Source organism: Enhydra lutris, unplaced genomic scaffold, assembly GCF_002288905.1.
Source record: "Enhydra lutris kenyoni isolate GAN:26980312 unplaced genomic scaffold, ASM228890v2 scaffoldscaffold15, whole genome shotgun sequence".
Lineage (NCBI taxonomy): Eukaryota > Metazoa > Chordata > Mammalia > Carnivora > Mustelidae > Enhydra > Enhydra lutris.
In genome coordinates this window covers 32,277,141-32,300,044 of record NW_019154099.1, presented here as the reverse complement: position 1 = coordinate 32,300,044, position 22,904 = coordinate 32,277,141, and the positions used below count along the sequence as shown (strand labels likewise).

The 22,904-nt window shown below is 42.3% G+C and overlaps 1 long non-coding RNA gene across 1 annotated transcript; it reads left to right on the top strand.

Moving 5' to 3' along the window:
- Positions 1-11,001: 11,001 nt before the first annotated feature.
- Positions 11,002-22,247, top strand: LOC111147060. The gene is made up of 3 exons (XR_002640588.1): positions 11,002-11,079; positions 19,098-19,141; positions 21,275-22,247. It is a non-coding gene; the product is annotated as an uncharacterized LOC111147060 (long non-coding RNA).
- Positions 22,248-22,904: the final 657 nt, after the last annotated feature.

Here is a 22,904-nt window from a genome sequence, read left to right as displayed (position 1 = left end):
ATGTAGCAACATGGACGGGACTGGAAGAGATTATGCTGAGTGAAATAAGTCAAGCAGAGAGAGTCAATTATCATATGGTTTCACTTATTTGTGGAGCATAACAAATAGTGTGGAGGACATGGGGAGTTAGGAGAAGGCATTTGGGGGAAATTGGAAGGGGAGGTGAACAATGAGAGACTATGGACTCTGAAAAACAATCTGAAGGGTTTGAAGAGGTTGGGGGGTGGGAGGTTGGGGGAACCAGATGGTGGGTGTTAGAGAGGGCACGGACTGCATGGAGCACTGGGTGTAGTACAAAAACAATGAATACTGTTATGCTGAAAATAAATTAAAAAAATGATTAAAAAAAACACAAAAAACCCTTTATCTAAATGCCCAAAGGCAACCCTGTTGGGTTTATTGCTCAGTAACTATCACTCAATCAACTTTGCTTTGCTGCCCACCATTCTTCCTCTGGTCTCCCTCTCTTCTTTCCTCAAAGTGGCTGGCCAAGAACCTGCGGCACTAAAGGAAAAGAAATCCAGTAACACAAAGGCCTCCGGTACTATATTGGTCTCAGGAAAAGTTAGTATACAGCTCTCTAGACTTCCTGAGCTATTTGTAGGAGGGAGATATTATGTGTGGTGAAATATATTTGACCTAAATATAACCAAGTCAAAGTAGAGTGAGATACTTTGAAAATCAGGCTGTTAAAAAACAAGTAAGTTTCGTCTCTGCCTACTTGTGATCTCTCTCTGTCAAATAAATAAATAAAATCTTAAAAAAAGAAAAAAGTAAGTTTCGAATGTACCAAACACTAAAGATACATGGGAAGGAATAATTAAAGAGTGTTATGCCCAAGTTTTTGCATCCGAGAGACCACCAAGGAGCCAACACCGATGTAATCACACGAGGGTTTATTTGACAAGCTTAAGCTTGGGCCCAAGTATACCCGACAGACACAGCGGGAGTAGGGACTTGAATCCCAAACCAGATTACGGTCAGAGTTTTTAAAGGCAAAGTAGGGGTGGACTCGGCGGTAGGTGAGGACAAAGAGGATGTTCAGAAGGGCTATCAGGGTAAAGAAGACTGTCAGGATATTGGAGACCTGGTTATTATCAAACCAAGGCCGTTTTTCCCTCTAAGGAGGCACTAACATGAAGACAATTGGGAGTTTCCTGGTGGAATGTCACATTCCTCCTATCAAGTGCCCTTGTTAGTGAGATTTAGGTTTAACTTTATTTCCATTTTCTTCCGCCTCAGCCTCCTTCAGTTTTATGGAGGGGAGGACGCTGTTAGGGCTTGAGGAACTGAGTTATTTGTCTCTGGAAGTTGGGCTATTGATAAGATAGCTTCTTTGTTGTAAATCTCTAGGACATTTGTAAACCAAGGGAGACTCCCGTCTTGCAGGATTGTGATCTCTGCAAGTTAACTATTTGTTTTTCTTTTAGGGCAGCCAGGGGTGCTTGAGGAATGTCACACGTATTACTGAGGGGAGCGGGAGCGGGTGGAGAGGGGGTGCAAGGTGCCAGCTTTTGCTTTGTCAAGATGGCTGTACTTATGTCAGGGCTAGACTCGAGGTGGGTACAGCCTTGTTTTTCTTGGCCTCCACAAGAGCACCTAGCTAACTGAAGAAAATGTAATTTGTAAGCCTAGATGACCTGGCCCTGTGACTGGGGTTTGGCTCTTGAAAGGGAAGTGCTCACAAGTGATTTGTGGCTTCTGCTTTCTCTTTTCTCTTCCAATGGTTAAGAGGTAGGGAATGCCCACAGCTGATTTCTATGATGTGTAGAGTGAGGAAGGGTAAAAAAAACCCCTTTGTTCTTTTAACTCCTGGGGGTTTTCAGGCTGTTTATTGGTGAAGCACAGTTGGTCTGTCTGGACCTGTATAGGTACCACAGACCCTCAGGCGTAATGCTAGGTACTGAGGCTACACAGTGAGTAGGCTAAATGGAGTCTTTCTCCTCATGGAATTTGGGTTCTGATACAGGGTATGGAGATTAACTAAATACACGCAAAAAACCTGTGAGGCACCTTGGGCTCAGGTCATGAGCTCCGGGTCCTGGGTCTATGGCTCTCTGCTCAACAGGATCCTGCTTCTCTGTCTCTCTCTCAAATAAATAAATAAAATCTTTAAAAAAATAAACAAAACTGAGATAAAAGTTTTGAAGGAAACCAATTTTTGGTAAAATAAAAATGCATTTCCTTAAATTGATAGCGCACCTATTTCTAGAAAAGCCAGAGGCAAGTTACAAAATCAAACACAGTGCACAATTCAGACCAGAGATACATTAATTAATATAGCAGAGGAATCAATGTTCCAGGGCCCTTGAGACAAATCAGTTAATGCAGGAAGGCACAATAATTTCTACTTCTTTGGAGCTGAGGCAAATAGGGGAAATAGTTGAATAATAGTATTCTTACTGCTTGACAGCAAGATGCAGGGCCGGCTTTGTGAGGAACTAACGTTTTTCTTGCCCTGAATCAAGAAGCAATTTATCATCCGGCTCTTCCATGAGGGATCTTGTACAACTTGATGGGCAGTAACTCTAATTTTGCAAAAGTCACAGGGACATAGTTTTAAGTGGATGTTCCGTGTATATACCATCCATAAAAACTGAAGAGAAGAAAACACCTTAGTAAGGGAAGCCATCTGTGCAGGGAGCTTTGGTAATAGGAGCCTGCTTTGTTACTTGGTGTGGTCCAGCCGCCTGGCAGCTGGGGAGAGCTCCAAAAGGTGGGCAAGAGAGAGACCCTCGGTGCTCTCAGTATCAGAGGCCTCATGGGATCCTTTGGACAGGGCTGGTTTTAAACCGGTTTGTGGTTGGGTTTTCCAAGCTGGACCTTAAATTATGTTTGATGGGTCCATAATCAAAGGAACGAGACTGATACAAAGCAAAAGTTAAGCAAAGCTTTATTTCGCGCCAAGCGTCCAGAATCAAACCGACCGTTCGGGGCTGCCTCTTACAGAGAGGGTGACTCCTCCCAGCCTCACAGACTAACTTTTATAGAGCAAAGGCCCTGAGGTTGAGCCTGGCCACACACAGGTGGCCAATGAGATTGCAACACACAGAGAAAGCTGCACAGTCATGCTTGGTCACACACGGGTGGCTAACTGAATTACAATTCACCCCATAGTAGCTATTTGAACTAGCCTATCACCTTGGTCCAAATTGGCGCCCAAAAGGTGGGGCCCACACTCCTTGGTAGCTAGGGGGACAGTATGCGGGCTTTACTGATTGGATGTCTCCACCTGGCCTGACTCATCCCTGCATTCGGGCTCTGTTACCTCCACCTGACCTGACCCGCCCTTGCATTTGGGCTCTGTTATCAGGGACTGGTTGACCATATTCTACTGGTTTCTGGGACTTGGTTTTAAGTAAGTTCCCCTGGGGGGGGAGGAGGCAGGGTCAGTTTAAGTTTTACTGCATGAACAACAAAATCACTGTTTAATCGGATGGAATCTCTCTGGCTAAATAGGCCCTTACAATGTTCTGTGTTGCTGGTGGAAGAATCCATCTCTTAAGAGAGGCTGGATGGAAGGAGACAGCATTGCCAACATGTTGTTGAAATTCAAGAGCCCGATTTCTGTCGTCTGCCATATGTGAGTCACACAGAGTTCTGTGGGAAGGATCAGTATTTTCCTCAAAAAGAGCATTAAATGGGGCACCCGGGTGGTGTTGGGGGAATCTCATTGTACCCTAAACTATTGCTCTGCTTGGAGCCCTTAGCATTTCTTACTTTGGCCAGGAAAGGCCACCTACGAGTACTGTCTGCTTCCACCCTCATCCTCTTAAAACAAGACTGTTTTCTCTACAACTCAAGTCTTTGTTATGTGTTTGTGAAGTCCCTCAAGGGCTTCCCGTCAGTTTTAGAAGTTTCTTAAAAATGCAGTTCTTGGGCGCCTGGGTGGCTCAGTGGGTAGGGCCTCTGCCTTCGGCTCGGGTCATGGTCTCAGGGTCCTTGCTCTCCCTCTCCCTCTGTCTGCTTACTTGTAATCTCTATCTCTCTGTCAAATAAATAAAATCTTAAAAAAAAAATGCAGTTCTCGGGCAAATGCATCAGAGTCACCTGAGTGGTTGTTAAATGGAAGATTTCTGGCCCTTGCCTAGATCTGTGAAATCAGCAACTCTGGGGTGTGCAATATATATATATATATATATATATATATATATATATACACACATTTTTTTTGGAGAGAGAGAGGGGGACTGCATTGGGGGGAGGGGCAGAGGGAGAGGAAGACAGAGAATCCTAAGCAGATTCCAGGCTCAGCATGAGCCTCATGGCGGGCTCAATCTCACAACACCAAGATCGTGACCTCAGCCACAGTCAAGAATCCACCACTCAACTGACTGCCCCACCCAGGCACCCAGAGGGTGAGGGTGGGGGTGGGGGGCTGGGGGGGCTGTAGTTTTATGCTGCTACCTGGGTGATTCTAATATGCTGCCTGAATAAGAGCTAAGCCTCCTAAAAGGAGGGGAATTCTGATCTCTACTCCTGTCTCTAGCCTTATCTCTAGTCAGTCTCTCTGAGTTCCCCCAAACACCCAGCTGCTTGTAGGTTTTCCCCAGCTCTAGCACTGGTAACTGATGGGCCTTTCCACTCTCCCCACTGCCCAGAGTGCCTTCTCCTTCCTTAGCAATGTTGACTGCTCCTTGCATTGCCATCCCAGGCATCCCCCCACCACCACCTTTGTTAGGCATCACCACCTCCTCCGCTCACTCAGTCGTTTACAGCTCACCCTGGCACATCGTCGTCCATCCTTAGTGCACCATCCTGGAATCAGGTCCCTGTCTCCCCCTGGAGCTCGCCACCTGTGTGAGAGCAGACCCCACGCACCAGGCATCTTTCTGTTTTCAGGGCCGGACACAGGGTCTGATCCATAGCAGGTGATCAATAAATATTTGATGAAGGAATACAAGAGTGACTATAAAGCGTTACTGCCGTGCAACAGCGGGCATTGACGGAGAGCTGAGGTTATCACTCAAGTGGCGGTTACATGTTGAGGCCTCAAGTAGGTGTCACAGGGGAGGGGACATTTCATTAAGGCCTGATGAGAAAAGGATGAGTAGAAATTTTCCCGGTAGTAGCAGAGGGCAAGGGCATTGATGGAGGAAGGCAACCTCAGAGAGAGGCGGGCAGCTGGGCAGGGCGGCACACGTTGGCGTGACCGGGAGGCGGATGCAGCGAGACAGGGGGGCAGTGGGCGGTGTCAACAGCGCCTCCCTTAGGAAGGTTCTGCTCGGTTGCAGGACCCTGACTGAGAAACCCAGGGGAGACAGTGCCACCCACTGTGCCAAATCGGTTTCCCAGGCCCTTGCATGGGAAGAAACTAGTAGGCTGGTCATTATCTAGTCCACACAATGGGAGTTTTAAATTGAAATCTCTCATAGAATTAGAAGATCTCCGCATGTGACATACTGAACACATTCAATAAATAATGAGCATTACTCTAACTTGTGATATTTTCTTGCCGTCAAGAAAGACCTTGCCTTTACGAAAAGGTCCTGTCTTTTATTATTTTATGGAATGTCTCTTACTGGCTTCCATGATTTTCCCTTTATCCTTCTTGATATTTTCATCCTAAAGTTATGTAAGTATCTGAGACTTAATTGCTGCTGCTCCTTTTAATAACCTCCATTCACCGTTGTGATTTTTACTTCCTTATAATAGCGACATATCAAGAATTTTACCACAATTATCGGTGAAGTTCACTGGAACCCAGCTCGTTCAGTATTTCTTGTTGTATCAGTGATTGCCATGGTTCGAACCATTCCAGTCTGTACAGTATCTGGCATGGTCTGCAGCGCTGAGCGGGTGCCCAGTGAACTAGGGTGGGGAACGAGAGCAGGGCTTTCAATGACTGGATCTTGGGATCCATAGGTGTTTGAACAGCGCTCTTTCCATTAAAGGCTACCTCTTCCTCCACAATTTCAGAGTTAAGTCCTTAAGACTATTCCAGATGGAATAACTGTGCAACTGTGCAACTTAATTCACCGTCCAAGCCCTTCCACAGACTCAAAAGCCACAGTGGCTCAGAGAAACTCCAGAGGGAGGCACTCGCTCCTCTATGCTCAGAGCCCCACACTTATGGGGGGCCTCCACCCGTCCATCACCTTCCCTTACAGAGATAAGGATGTGGGACTGGGTACAGCAAATGTACTTCCAGGGGCTTTTTTTTTTTTTTTTTTTCTCTACAGGGAATTGCAGAAAAAAAAACCAAACAGATTGTCCCTTGTTGTGTCCACTCCCAAATCTTTCTGTCTCACACCGAGACAGGTTTAAATTGCTCTAAAGCCAAACCCTCGATCTTGGATTCTTGGATTCCTCCTGCTTTTCCACACAGAAGAGGGTCTCGTGATTAAATCAAATTCAGGAAAACCCACATCAGTTAGCAGTTCAGGAGCATCCCACACTTGGGGGAAGTGTTGTCATGTCAAGCAGATGAGGTCACTCACCGGTGTGAGATAGAGCAGTGGTCCTTAAACTTTAGGGAACTTAGAATCACTTGGAGAGCTTATTAAAACATTATGGGTCCCATCTCCAGAATTTCAGTAGGACTGTGACAGGGACTATAAATGTGCATTTAGGATTGTAAGATTTAGCAAATTAAAAAAAAATGCAAGATGCCTAATTAAGTTCGAACTGCAGATAAACAATTTTTTTTAAGGATAGGTATGTCCCCAAAGTACATGACACATACTCATCCTACATTTAAAAAAAATATTTTATTTATTTATTTGACAGAGATCACAAGTAGGCAGAGAGGCAGGCAGAGAAAGAGGGGGACGCAGGCTCCCTGCCGATCAGAGAGCCCAATGCGGGGCTCCATCCCAGGACCCTGAGACCACGACCTGAGCCGAAGGCAGAGGCCCAACCCACTGAGCCATCCAGGTGCCCCCATCCTACATATTTTTTATCATAAAATTAATTCACTGCTTATCTGAAATTACAATTGAACTGGGTGTCCTGAATTCTGGCAACATAATCTGCATTTCTAACAGGGCCGTGGGGATGAGGATGGTCCTGGTCTGGAGGTCACAATTGGAGCCATAGGTAATGACTCGTCTGAGTGCAGATCCCTAGGGAACACCAACCTTTAAACAACAAGAAAGTCTGTGAGCGAGGCAACAGAATTAGGAGTGTTTTCTTGAAACCCAAAAGGGAAAAAAGTTTTAAAGACACAGAGTGATCAACAGGGTGACTTGACAGAGAGAATCTGGGGGACTCTGAGAATTGAATAAAAGATGGAAAGGAGAAGTGAGTGGCAGAGGGGGGAATAGGAGGGGGGAGACAAACCATGAGAGACTGTGGACTCTCAGAAACAAATTGAGGGTTTTGGAGGGAAGGGGGGATGGGGGGTTGAGTGAGCCTGGTGGTGGGTAAGGAGGGCACATATTGCATGGAGCACTGGGTGTGGTACACAAACAATGAATTTTGGAACACTGAAAAAAAGTTAAAAAAAAAAAAAAAGAAATTACATTGGCCAACAGGAGGCCTTCGGGAATCTTCATCAAAGCGTTTTCAGGGCAGTGACGGGACAGGAGCCAGCTGGCAGTGGTAAACAGCAGGAGTGTCATGGTGGACATGACTATCTGCATGTGACTTTTTGGAGGGGCTTCTTTGTGAAACAGAAAAAAGGGGGATGTAGGGGCATTTGAAGGTATTTTTTTTTAAAGATTTTATTTATTTATTTGACAGACAGAGATCACAAGTAGGCAGAGAGGCAGGCAGAGAGAGAGGTGGAAGCAGGCTCCCTGCCGAGCAGAGAGCCCGGCGTGGGGCTCAATCCCAGGACCCTGAGATCATGACCCGAGTTGAAGGCAGAGACCTTAACCCACTGAGCCACCCAGGCGTCCCGAAGGTATTTTTTATTAAAGGGGATGGTGGCTATATTTTATGTCCATAGAGGAAGTCAGTATAAGGAACACTTGAGATTACAGAAGCTGGAGAAGAGCGAAGGGGCACAGGTCCGAGAGATGGCCACCTTCTGATGTTCAAGCGGGGAGGGCTCTCGGTTCTGTTCAGAGATCCATCCCGTAGAGCCCTCGGCGCCACTTGCCTTTTTTAAGTGGTCTGGCACAGAGGGGTCAGGTCTGAAGAGTCTGACAGTTTGCTGCCAACGTCTGTCCCTTTTTAAAGGGATTTAATAGGTTTTGGGTTCCCGCAGACCTTGATATTAGTTCTGGGGTGTGAGCGAACATTGGTCCTGCCATGTCTCCTATCTGCTCGCGTCATTGCTTGACACAGGCCCCTTGTGACTTGACTCTCTCCACTAAGTAATAGAAAAAATTGGTGTAATACATTCAATAACACAAACCCCACCATTAAAGCGTTGTTTTACTCTCTCATGTTAAGACGATCTCAGGTTCAGTTTGTTTAAAAGGTCAGAGCATCTCGAATTGCAGTCTTGGGAGCCTCTGCCACCGTGTTAGTTGTCAGAATGCATCCGGAAGCCAGGAATCTCTTCTAAGCCAGAGAGAACCGTTTTGAGAAATCCTAGAAGGAACAGGGAGCCTCTGAGGCAGAAGCACCACACCTCTTCTCCTCGGCTCGCTTCTTCACTGCTGGCTCAGCATGGGCTATGTATCTCTTGGCCTAGAAGACTTGGAGGTGGGTCAGTGACAAAAAGAATCAGAACTCTGCAAAGGGGAGGAGGTGTTCTTGTGAGGTTTCCAGGCAGATTCTCTAATACCTTCTCCCCCGCCCTGACCCACTGCCGTGGGGAAAGTTTAGGAGGTTTGGAGTGAACATGTGTATCTTATCCTCACTGTTATGGGGTACATATCCTTACTGTGTTAACTCCAGAATGTACCCTGCTTTATTCTTTTTCCATTTGCATTTGACTTAACTGTTTGTATGTAGCACATTGGAGATGTGATGCTTACTTTAAAATTGAATGTATTATCATTTAATAACATTTACTCAGTGTATATTATTTATATTATATTATTAAATAAGTATTATTTAACACATGACATCATTATTATTTAGTAAATAACAATATTACTGAGAATAACATTTATTAAAAGTTACTTAAACAAATAGAATTCAATTTCTATTAATATGAATTTAAAATATAGAAATGACTTAGTTTTGAAATGCAAAATCCTTGTTTTCTTGCACAATGAAATAACCAAGTATTGCATTTGAGAATGTCCACATATTGACCCTGTCCTTGTCATGGCCAGTGCCCCTGGATCTTTCTTTATTGTGAAAGTCTGAGCAAAGGGTTGCACCCCCTGGGGCCAGCTACAGTCTAGAGGGCACGAGCAATTTCTGCTCCAGCTCCTTCCCCAGATTAATGGAGGAGGCATTTGAGGAAACCAAATGTTAGAATTACAGGAAGTTGAGAGCTCCCCATCTCAAAACTGGGTTCAGCAAAGCATGCTACCTTAGTTCTGTAGTTACTTATTATGCCTATTTATTTCCTGAAAGATAGGTCAAGGTCATTGAGCTCCATAATTATGTCAGGAGTAATAAAATAGAAAGAAAATAACCTATTATATTGCATAATTCTTTGTCATAGTCATGGATGACATTATAGTAACTAATAAAGTTAATAAAAGTTAAAATTTAATAAAACCAAAACATCTGCAAAAATAGGCACCTATTAAATTGACCACTGACGTGATGTTTCATTTTCTGAAATTGTTCTCTAGTTTAGAAGTAACTAACAATTAAAAAAGAAGAAAGGGGCACATGGCTATATCAGTGGGTGAAGTGTGCCACTCTTTATCTTGGGCCTGTAAATTCGAGCCCCACACTGGGCGCAGAGATTACTTGAAAAAAAAAATTTTTTTTTAAATTTCAAATCATCACCATGAAGTGAAATATTTCATACATTTCATACATAAGTTAAAATTTGCAATCCCCAAACAAAACAATACACCTCACAGTTTGCACACACTCTCTTCTGCTGTCTTAAATTTAAATACAAAGTAACAACTCAGAATGAAAGAATTGAAGTAATTCCATTTCTGTTTCTTTCCTAAGCTATCATTGTTTACTTGGAATCTGCTGTTTCAATGCAGGGATGTGTCCTTCCACTGGAGCTGGGGCACAAACTGTCTAGAGGGGAGTTAGAAGTTTTTTTGTTTTTTTTTTTTTTTTTTTTAAGATTTTATTATTTATTTGAGAGAGACAGAGTGACAGAGAGCACAGGTGGATGTAGGCCTCCCACTGAGTGGGGAGCCTGACTCAGGACTCTATCCCAGGACCCTGGGACCATGACCTGAGCCAAAGGCAGATGTTCAACCGACTGAGCCACCCAGGCACTCCAGGAGTTGGAAGATTTTCTAAAGCGTAGGAATGTACTCTTGAGATAGACAAGTTCTCATGTGAGGGGAGGAAAACGGGGAGTTCTTTGAATTAACTTCCAAATAGAATACTGTGTTATTAGAGGATAAGTAATAAAACTATGTTAATTTGAAGCTTGCACATATATTATTTTTTTTTAAAGATTTTTTTTTAGTTATTTGACAGAGAGAGATCACAAGTAGACGGAGAGGCAGGCAGAGAGAGAGAGAGAGGGAAGCAGGCTCCCCACGGAGCAGAGAGCCCGACGCGGGACTCGATCCCAGGACCCTGAGATCATGACCTGAGCCGAAGGCAGTGGCTTAACCCACTGAGCCACCCAGGCGCCCCCATATATTATTATTTTTAAAAGATTTTATTTATTAGAGAGTGCATGAGCACGATGGGGGAGGGGCAGAAGCAGACTCCCAGCTGAGCAGGGACCACCTGAAGGTGGGGCTTGATCCGGGATCCTGAGATCATGACCTGAGCTGAAGGCAGACATTTAACTGACTGAGCCGCCCACGCATCCCTATATAGTATATTATTAAAACTCAACTGTAATCACACCAGTTGTTTACAATTTAGACCACCAGTAAAGTGTTTTTTGGGAAGGAGTATTCTGTCACTGGATTGTTTAGAATTGCTGGTGGTTGGTGACAACAAAAAGCAGGCTGACTTTAATGCTTTATTGCTTCTTAATAACTCCTTTACAGATAATGCACTTCTTATTGCCAGCAGCTGAGCCTGAAGAGGTTTAAGTGAACATGTTGGACTTCTGCTTACAGGCGACTGACTCAGGTGGGAGGAATACTCTTTCTTGCTCTATTTCTTTCCTCATCTCTGCAGTGTTTTAGGAGGACATGATGGGTAGAGCTCTAGCACCTTCTTCCATCATGAGGGGAACTTGAGGTTGGAGGCTAGTGATAGGGTAGAGCAGAAAAATTGAGGACCCCGGTCCCTGCTTGTGTGGACAATACTGAGTAGCCCCTGATGAGTCATGCCCTTATAGAATCCCCTCTCATTGGGTTAGGATGAAACCCGTGACTTGCTTCTTCTAATCAGTGGGACATGGCAAAGGAGGTGGAATATCACTTCCACAACAACACTTCCTTATAGGGCAAGGGCGAAAGAATTTTGTAGATGTAATTAAGGTCCCTTATCAGTTGACTTTGAGTTCATCAGAAAGGAGATTATTTTGGGTAGATTTGCCCTAATCAGGGGAGAGGGCCTATGCCTTCCCTGAATTCAGAGACTCCAAGCAGCAGAGACTCTTTTCTCTCTGTTGCTGTCCTTGAAAAAGTAGTGCTTGATGAATGTTACAGCTACAAAGAAATGAATTCTACCAAAAATTCAGTTCTGAGGGAGCTGGGAAGTGGATCCCTGGCCCCCCCCGCCCCCCACCCCCCGCCAGGCTCCTGATGACGTTACCGCCCAGCCAACACCTTGGTTTAAGCCTTAAGAGGCCTCGTAGCTAAGCCAAGGCCTGACTCCCCACTCACAGACACTGGGAGATAATAAAAGTGCATTGTTTGGAGCTGTTAAGTTAGTGCTAATTTGTTAGTGTAGCACAGACACTAATATATTGGTGTCTGTGTTGCCGTTGTAACCGCCAGGAATCCCTACCTCCAGACTCCTTTTACATGAGCAAGAATTAAATTTCTTACTTCTTTAAACGATTATAATTTTACATTTTCATTTATAGGCAGCTGACCCTCACCTTAGCTGATTCGTGGGGTAATGAGGAAGGGTTTCTAGAAGATGAGTCATTGGTGGTTGATCTTAAAAGTGGATACAATTTCAGAAGGTGGAAACAGGGGTGTCTGTCTGGAGGTAGAAAATAATTTTCATGGGGCAGAGTGAATGAGAATAAATCATAGGTGTTTTGAAGAAATAAGGAACAGTTTCACTAGATTGAATGAGATGAGGCTGGAAAGGTAGATTAGAGCCGAATCACAAAGTCAGAAGCACTTGGAGATTATTTTTCAAGCAATGGAAAGCAGTGGAGATTTTCTGACCAGCGTGGTGGCATGAGCAGAGCTACATCTTATTTCAGAAATGCGGTACGAGTCAGTTTTCTTCAGGTTGTGGAAACATATCATGAAGTAGATTTTGTGTCAAAGAGATATGGGAAGAGAAACTGGGAGGAGAAACAGGAACTTAAAACAGGAGCCAGAGAATGAGAGACTCATGTGTTAAGGGCTATGTGTCTTGTTATTGGACTTCATTTTCTGCTGCGAGAAGCTGCTCTTGGCTCAAGCATTGCCCCTTACAGTTGACCACCTAAGGGGAAAGAAGGGACTTCCCTTCCAGCTCTGGTTGAAGGTGTCTCTGCTGGAAGCTGCACTTTGAATGGACAACCTTGGAATAATCGCAAAGACCAATGGGCAGGGTATGATGATTGGCCTGAGTGTGTGTGTGTGTGTGTGTGTGTGTGGTGTCTGCTACTAGAAAAAGAGCCTGGGGAATCAAAACAAAATGTTTAGTGCAATTTGAATTTCACGGTTCTGTCTTTTCCTATCAGGGTCTCATGGACAAATGACATACTCTTATGATTATACCCCACTAGGGGAATAAAATTTCAGTTGGATTTATATTTAGTATAGGAATAACGGTACACACAAATGATTATTCATACTTTTACCAATGATTTCTCCTTACCTCTGTCAATGTCATCCAAACTCTAAGCTATATAATTAAAATTAGTTTCCACTATACAAGTTTTTAATCCTCAATTATTAATTTATTTTATGTCCAAAGGGTGTAAAATACTGTGTTGTGCTTATCCATCACTGAAAGAAAAGAGACGTTCAGCATAGCTATTTAAATATACTTCCGGAGTGCTTGGGTGGCTCAGTCGGTTAAATGTCCGACTCTTGATTTTGGCTCATGGTCATGATCTCAGGGACCTGGGATCGAGCTCAGTGGGGAGTCTGCTTGAGGATTTTCTCCCCCTGCCCCTCTCCCTGCCCTTTCTCTCAAATAAAGAAATAAATCTTAAAAAAGAAGAAATGTACTATAAGTTCTTTGAATAATTTCAGCGAAATACTAACTCATTGCTTAAGAAAGCAATATTCGTTTCAAAACAAGTAATTGTTAAATAAAATCTGAAGTCATCTAAGAAATATATTATTTTAACCTGTACCTTTTACCATATATACTTTAGGTACCTGTAAAAAGTTTGGGAAGTTTAGGGTTTGTTTGTTTGTTTGTTTTAAAGTAAGCTCCATGCCCATTGTGGGACCTGAACTCACAATCCTGAGCTTAAGACCTGAGCCAAGTTCAAGAGTCTGACCCCTAACTGACCGAGCCAAACAGGCACCCCTAGGGTCTTTTACTAAATTCTTGGCTATATTGATTGTCTCTACATTTTATCTGGAAATATTCAAGCATATAGAGTTGACTCAGATTCTTTCATTGACATGATAAACACCCATCTGAGGAATCGAAGATGCCAGCATTTAAAAATGCCTGAAACACAAATTTCATTTTTCACAATGTGGCTGAACTACTTTCTGGAACGCTTCCATCGGCTACTTAGTGGGTGCAGCGGATACTTATTACCACTAGGTGCTACTCTTCCTCCATCATATACGTATCTCCAGTCTCAAAAGCAAGACAGATGCAAAACCAACAGAGTTCTTTATTTCCTGACGGCCTATTTAAACACAAGCTAAAACTTTGCCTTGCATATTTACTCATCATTGTACCAATACAGTATCTCGAAAGTGGTTGGCCAAGCATTCGACATTTTGTGGAAAGTGAAGCTTATCCCCGCTTTCTGCAGTAGCATCCCACAGCACGTTTCAGAAAACTGAAGACGATCAATACCTCTACTTGCTATTAATTCATATCAATGAAAGGAAGCTAGAGGGTTATAATGTCATGAAAAAGACAGTTGACATGCCCATGATTTCTCGCTGAAAAGGTGGCATATTATAGTATCTACACCATTTTACATGTGAGACAGTAAAAAAATAGAACTTTAAGTTATTATATATTACAAATCACCCAAAGGCATTATTATTGATCTATATCTGCAAAGGAGGAAAATGTATGGGATCTGTTTATAGTCTCATGCTAAATAGCTTGAGCTAGATGATAAGTAGCTGATAGGAATCCCTGTTTGTTCAGCTTTTCTGGAAGGATTTCTCCCACCCAGTGCTTGTGGATAAGCACATCGTAAACATTTTTGAAGATAGGGAGGACATAAACCACTCTCATATTTATGTTCACTGGGCCTTCAGAGAAAAGATTTTATCAGGGCATCGGATTGAAAATTTAGCAATTCTAAATATTAAAATTTTTAAAAATTCTCTTCCCACTGGATAAAACAATTTGAGGTGGGAAAAAATGAAAAGCTAAATAAATGTGATTTTTCCAAAAAAAAAAAAACAAAATAAGCCAATTGGGCAAATTAGATCCTTGGAACATATGTCTTCTTCACGTCTTCCCTCAGATTCCCCAGTCCAGTTTAGCTGTTCACGCACTGACTCATTCATGCACTGGCCAAAGTTTTACTGAGCAAACTCACGTGTTTCAGATACAAAAATAAAATGGAATGGCCTCTGTGCTGTGAAGGCTTGAAGTTGACGGTGAAGTGGGGCTGGCAAGAAAGAGAAAGAGAGTCAGATTCGTAAGCCGAGAGTTAGCACAGTGACAGCTCCCGGGATACTCTCCTTTGAGCAGGATGGTATGAATAGAAGGATCCTTTGGGGACTTTCACATGCCTTGAGACTAAGGGGACAGACACTTCCCATTGTCTGGACGATGTGTTCTTGAACCTGCTGGTTGCTGTGCTGCCCCCCACCTGGTGGTCCCACAGGGAGGCTGTGGCCCTATGACTGAGTTTGGGCCAAAGAGATTGATGTGGAAGTATTGGGCGGGACGCCTGGGACAGGTGCCTACCTTCCTCCAGGTTACCAGCACAGGTCACTGTCAGGGGCGGTGATACGACTCCTTCTCATTGTAATTGGGTCATTGGAAATATAATCAACACTGGTTTTTGTCTTACTCGTATCTCTTGAGTCTCGTTTCCCTGTTAAGGAACTATTTTGGTTAGAGGAATAAGGACCTGCTTTTTGTTCTCACTTTGGAGTTAGGATTTTAGTGTTTAGCCAGACGGAAATAGAAATAATATGATGATCAAATCCAGCAATCCAGCCCCTTTCACACCAGCAAGCGTACAAGTCACCCACAAAGGTTACTTTTTTGAAGGTCGAAAGAGAATTGAAGTGAAAGGAATATTGATTAATCCAGGGGAAGCCGAAAAGGCTCTGTTCTTCCGGTAGCCCTGAAGCAGCGGGCTCCAGGCATGTCATGTTAATAAAGGAGGCGAGAGACGCACTGAGAGACGGCAAAGGCGAGAGGTGGGAAATGATCTTTCTATTATTCCCTCTTGGTTAGAAACCCTGTTATGTGCTCTGTTGGTTCCCTGAACACCTCGTTTGAGGAGAAAAGAACAGTGAAGCATAATCCTATGTCTTCAAGTGCTATTTTGAGAAGGCCCCACTCATGTCCTCATTTCCCTCCTTGCACCACTTGGATACATTCCGTCGTTTTAATCACTCCCTTGCCTACACCTGCCGCTCTCTCCCTGGGTATGTTCAACTCTGAGCCTCACCTGAGTAGCTGGAAAGAGCTGGCAGAAAACCAAACAAACACATGCCTTTTGATGTTCTCGGACAGGGTGCGCAGTTACTGCCTTATCCTGCTGACAGAACAGAGAGTTCCCTCGCTACTCCTCTGAACCGAACATCAGAAGTTTGGTCAGAACATTTAAATACTTAACACACATAGTCAGCCTTCCTGAGGTGCTCTCACAAAACACGCAGGATAGTCATCTGGTCACTTGAAGCTGCTAACCAGGGAAAAATACTCCTCTTAAATTAAAAAAAAAAAAAATAGGGCTTATTTGAAACTTAGGACATCAACTAAGTGATTACATCAATATTTTAAACATATTCAGTTTAAGCACTTTGGATATGCACACGTTATTCTGTCTATGCTATTTTTTTTCTTAGTAAACATTTTCTAGGTAGTAGGTAGAAGGGGAAAAGTGAAACTGAATCCATGTTCTTAATCAGTTGAATTCATTCATTCAATCGGTATTTTTTGTGTGAACACTGTGAGTGTGATAAACATAGGGTTGTTTATTTATTGTAAAATTCGTGTGATGTTTTCCTTCTCTGCCGAGGAGAGGAAGGCTGCCTGCCTTAGACACGGCAGTGTCCCCAGAACCCGGCTCAGGGCCTTGCACGTGACAGGCACTTCAGGCCTGTTGACAGCTACTTTCACTGTGCATACAACATGAGTCCTTGGGGCCAGTTGGGATGGGTTGATATAATGTCTAGTTAGAGGGCTAGAAGAATTGGAAGGATGATGGAGATTCTTTTAGGAAAAGGGATCGGATAGTCCAAATATGTATAAAATTCATGGAACAACCCTCCCACTCTCCTTGGGATATATTAAAAACACCCGGTCCTGTGTTAAATTGGGTAGGGGAAAGCTAAGCTTCCAGATTGTGATGATGTCACACAGTGGGACAGTTATAAATGAGAGCTGCTTCTTTCTATCTTTAGTATCCCTATATTTCTATGGCTGAGATATTTGCAAACAGTGATAAATGAAGGGTGATAGACACTTTTGGGGGCATGGCTTAATTGTAATTAATCAAAGGGCTGATGAAAGTTTGACTGCTTCAATTTTTTATTTTATTTTTTTAAAGATTTTGTTTATTAGAGAGTGTGTGAGAGAGACAGCATGAGGGGGGAGGGTCTGAGGAAGAAGCAAACTCCCCACTGAGTGGGTAGCCTGCCGTGGGGCTTGACTCTGGGACTCCAGGATCATGACCTGAGTTGAAGGCAGAGACTCAACCAACTGAGCCACCCAGGTGCCCGTGACTGCTTCAATCTTTTTTTTTTTTTTTAATTACCAGACTTCATTTCTTAGAGCAGTTTTAGGTTTACAGAAAAATTGAAAAAAAAAGTACAAAGAGTTCCCATAAACTCCCCACCTCTGAAGTTTCTTCTGTGTTTCCATTGGTGTAATGTATTTGTTAGAACTGATGTGATGATGGATACATTAGTTTAAACTGAAGTCCATATTTTACATTAGAATTTACTCTGCATTATAAAATTCTATGGATTTTGCTAAATACTTAATGATTGCCTCAGTTTTTTTTTTTTGCTTCAGTTTTTATCTAGCATAAGGGCTCAATAATATATGATTTTATTAGAATGAACAGGAGAGAAACCAATATAATTAAAAAATCAATTTGTACAATAAAATGATTTAAATTATGTGGATTGGCACTGGATTTTTAGTAGGCTTTTCATTCCATTGTAATGTACTTATAAAACTAGATTTATTAGTAAATGTTCACTTGTTATACTTGTATCGTTGGATTTATTTAAGTAAATGAATAAAAATGATTATAAAACACTTTGGAAATATTTGATCATAACGAGAGCATGGCCCTCACATTTAGTCATGTATTTAACAACAAGAAGAAAATCCTGCCTTTTTTTTTCCCCCCCAAATCTGGTAATCACTAGGTATGTGGACATTTAAGGCATCATTGGTCTACTGTTTGCCATGTATCCTGGCACATGGGGAATGTATAAGGCATATTAGCTATTGATTATGATTGTAAGTTCTCTAAAATTAGAGGGTTTGTTTTTGTTTTTGTTTTTAAAGATTTTATTTATTTATTTGACAGAGAACGCAAGTAGGCAGAGAGGCAGGCAGAAAGAGAGAGAGAAGCAGGCTCTGCACTGAGCAGAGAGCCCGATGCGGGGCTTGATCCCAGGACCCTGGGATCATGACCTGAGCTGAAGGCAAAGGCTTTAACCCACTGAGCCACCCAGGCACCCCAAAATTAGAGGTATTAAATCAAGTTTTGATCCCTGAAAATGGGAGAGGAAATTAGAAAAAAAATCCTGTTTATTTTTGCATAAGAAGTTGGTGAGGCAGTTGTCTGAAATTATAGAATCTTAGAAATAGAAAGGAAGGGGGGTCCTGGGTGGTTCAGTTGGTTAAGTGCCTGTCTTCGGCTCAGGTTGTGATGTCAGGGTCCTGGGATCCGAGCCTTGTATCAGGATCCCTGCTCAGTGGGGAGCCTGCTTCTCCTTCTCCCCTCTGCCTGCCACTCTGCCTACTTGTGCTCTCTTTCTCTCTCTCTCTCTGTCAAAAAAATGTATCTTAAAAAAAAAAAAAAAGAAATAGAAAGGAAGTAGATCATCTACTGTACCTTCTTCACCCAAATTCTGAATCCCTTTTATGTCAATTGTTTTCAGCGGGCCTAGAGCTTAGATCTATCACAGGAATGGGAATACAATTCTTGTTGAAGTGCTGTTTCCCATCAATGGGTGGCTTCAGTTGTTCAAAAGGTTTTCATAGCTACACCTGAATTTTCCTTTTTAACTTCTACTTGTAGATCCTAGTTTTGCTATTTGGTATTGGGAAGAATATAGCTGCCGTGCTACCTCAAATAGTAACCCCCTCTAGGCGATTCTACTATATGCTAGGCTAAACTAAAAATCTCTTGCCATTATATTGTTTTTGTATTCCTCAAAATCTTGCTTATGCTCTTTGAAATAACCGTTGCGTATTGAAATAACTTTTTCTTTATTTGTTGTTATTAGTTGTGTTAACACTGAACATAAGACCTACACTCTTAGCAAAACTTTGAGTACATGATATGGTATTGTTAACTATAGGCACTGTACTGTACTGTAGATCTCTAAGGATTTATTCATTTTGTGTAATTGCACTTTGTGCCCTTAGACTAACCTCTCTCTATTTCTCCCTACTTCCAGCCCCTAGGAACCACTATTTTGCTCTGTTTCTGGGAGTTTGACAGGTAAGTGATATCATGTAGTATTTGTCCTTTCGTGTCTAGCTTATTTCACTTGGCATAATGTCCTCCAGGCTCATCCATGTCCCAATGGCATGATTTTCTTCTTTTTCTAAGGCTGAATAATATTTCATTTAATGTATATACCACATTTTCTTTATTCATCCATCAATGGATATTTAGATAATATAAGCAAAAATAGACAAGTGGGACTATATTGAACTAAAAAATCTTCTGCACAGAAAAAGAAACAATCAACAAAATGAAAAGGCAACCTATGGAATGGGTGAAAATATTTGCAGATCTTATATTTGATAAGGGTTAATATCCAAAACACATAAGAAACTTCTATACCCTAATAGCAAAAAAACAAATAACCTACTAAAAAGTAGGCAAAAGAATTGAATAGATATTTTTCCAAAGAAGACATCCAGATGGCCATTGAAAAGGTATATGGAAAGGTGCTCAACATCACTAGTCATCAGGGAAATGCAAATCAAGACCACAATAAAAACAACTCAAAGTTTTGATGTCTACAATAAGACATAAATACTGGTTTTACTATCAGTTACTGTGTTTCTATGATTGCATGCTCAGCTTTTCTCTGTAAAATGAGGGATTTGATTTGAATAATTTCTAGGGTTCTTTCCAGCTTTTAAAAGCTATTGTATTTGGGGTGTGTGTGTGTGTGTGTGTGTGCGTGTGTTACAGATACTCCATTTTATTTGCTTCTTGAACTTGCAACTGCTGCAGAGTTCCAGATAATTTTTCACATGAACTTCTGCTAAGCTGCATCTTAAGCAACTGTATGATACACATTTATCCCTGCTACTTTCTCTCTTTGTTTCTTTTTGTTACTGAAGCCTGTGTGGATGATTTTGAATGTTAATTCCATATTTGTTGGATTAGTGAGCCCAGCAAGATGTGTGTCATCTATAAATTTTGTTAACATGATTGTCGCATATTCATTTAATTTGCTGATAAAAGTTTAGTAGAAAAGACCTTAAACAGAACCTTGTTCCTACCCCTTTCTCTTCACTTTGACATTGTTCCATTCATCAACAATCTTGAATAGACCTATCCTACCAACAATGTGCCCCTGTAATTGATATTTAAATCCAGCCTCTCTCCCTAAATTGTCCAAAAAGATATTATGATTGAGCTCTCAAAGAACTTGTAAAAATATAATATACTATGACGCAGTATTACTACATTGCATGAGATTAGCAATGCAGCCCAAGAAGGAAAAGTGTTTTGTTAGAGATGACTTGGTAGAAGTCATCTGATATTGTTTCCAGCAGTCAGTTCTCGCTCTAAAAAGTCCACAAACAATCTATTTAATAATCCATTCTGGAATTTTTTGGAGGAGGAGGTCATGTTTCTAGTCTTTATGGTAACTATCTTTTCTCTCTCCTTGGAAAGCTGAACAACATTGGTTTGTGTCTCATTCATGGGTAGAAAAGGTCGATCCTTTAACACTCTCTTCATATATAGCCTAGAGACTGAAGGCATAGAGGGGTACATAGGTGGGTGTGAAAAGTGATTTTTTGGAGGGGGCTGGGCATTGTCAGGTTAGTTATGAAATGCTTTCCTCCCCTGTGATCTCATTATACCTCCTTAACGGAGTCATACATAAATGATACATAAAAGATGAATTAATAATAAAGAACATCTTCATTAATAAAGGAGCATTTAGATACAGTGCAGTGTGTCCACATGCCTACTGTACCTGGGTTTATGAAGAGGGCTTCTTCCTGTCCCTAAGCTACACAGGGACCCCCTGTGAGAGAGAGACCCCCGGAGCTCATCTATTCACAGCTTGGACTCCACAAGTCCATCTGAAGAACAAGTGACTAAGGGGGCTGAACCTGCAGTTGCAGACGCTCTTAACACTACATGCATGTAGTTTCAGTTCTTTACAGCTTATGAAGCTGTGGCTTTTTGCTGACTGACAGCCATCTTTCCTCAAAAGAAGCTCAGTTTCATGAAATAGGACACTGTTTGGAAGGTGTGGTGGTTAATTTTCCATGTCAACTTGGCTTGCCTCTGGTGCCCCATTGTTTAGACAAACGCTGGTCCAGAAGTGGCTGTGAAGGTATTTTGAAGATGTGATTAACATTTACAATTATTTGGCTTTAGTAAAGGAGATGATCTTCCATAATGCAGCTGGGCCTCATCCAGTCAACAGAAGGTCAAAAGAACAGAAGACTGAGGTTTCCCAAAGAAGAAGAATTCCCAAAGAAGAAGAACTCAAGGCTCGAGTTTCCAGCCTGCTGGCTCTACAAAAATTTTGGACTTACCCGCCCGCTAATCATGTGAGCTAATTTAAAATCAGTCTTTATCTATCAAATGACAGATATTTAGATATAGATATCCATCCTATTGGTTCTTTTCCTTTGGAGGACGATGACTGACACAGGAAGGTATCTTCCCGCCCTATGATGTTCCTGTGTGACACGTGAAACTCTCAACAGCCCCACGGGTGGCCATTCACTCTGATACTGTGCAGATTCTCATGGGCCATAGACCTCTGGAGCCACGGTGACTTCCAACAAGATCAGGCACATAGCTGGCGCTTCATAAATATTTAAAGGGAAGTTGAATGCAATGTAAAGAGGCGCTAAACTTCTTTCATATGGTTGTTCTCTCTTCCAGTAATGTCTGCTACAATCGATGTACAACTTCTGTTTCCTTTGCAGGGCACACATGTGTTCTTTCTCTTGGGGACCTGCTGGACCCCAGGAGCTGCGGGGAAACACCGCAGTTGCTATCTGAGCTGGTGCTCTTGCTGCTCTGCCCTGGTTAGGCCCGATTCTTCATCACTGCCTGGCTTAGGCTCCTGGGCTGGGCACAGCAAGGAAGTCACTGTCTTTGGATTTTCAGGACACCTGGAGTTTCCTTAGACTTCCTTTATGCCGCCTAACCTCTGCCCACTGCCACCTAGACTCCCCCTCCCAGGTGTTGCTGGTGGCTGAACTTTTAGTTCGGAATAAAACCAAGCCATTTTATTAATTGTCAGCTGAGTTGCAAAGTCTAGGATGACAAATGAGCCCCGAGACTGAAACCTCTGAGCTGTCTAGATTTTGACTAAATCTTTGAACCCGAGAGCGAATTTATTTTGGAAATGGCTGACTTCTGAAAGGAAGAGGGAATAGCAGATGAAATGCTGTAGACCTTCAGACACTACCAATACTTCTAGAGAGTATCAGTTAAAATACTCTTAAGACACTACAATACTCTTAAGATACACTTAAGACACTACTGATACTACTAGGGATGTCATCCAAGAGAAGAAGGTAATGAAACTCTCAAGATAAGCATATTCAGCAAGGAACTGTTTGGATTATAGAAGTATGATGGAGACAGGAACTGGAAGGTGGCACCATGTTTATGATGTGCCCATTATCTGCCAGACACTGCGAAATGCAGCGCTCTCCATCATCTTATTTAATCTCATAAGAGTCCAGTGTTTTTGCTGTATTTTAAGATAAAGAGCTGAAATTCACAATATTTAAATAATTTTGCCCCAACTCTTAGATTTTAAATAACAAAGCCAGCAGAAGCATGTTGGGTTCACCCAACTCCAAAGTGTATGATTTTCTCATACACTTGAGGAAAAGAAACTTATTTTCTAAACATAAATCATAACAGGCAGTATCAATTTAAAGTTTAGCAGAGTTTGAGGCCATTTCCTTACTGTGAAATATCATGCATATTTCCGCAGTAACTGGAAAGCAAATTAGGGAAAGTTCCCTCCCCCCACTTAATT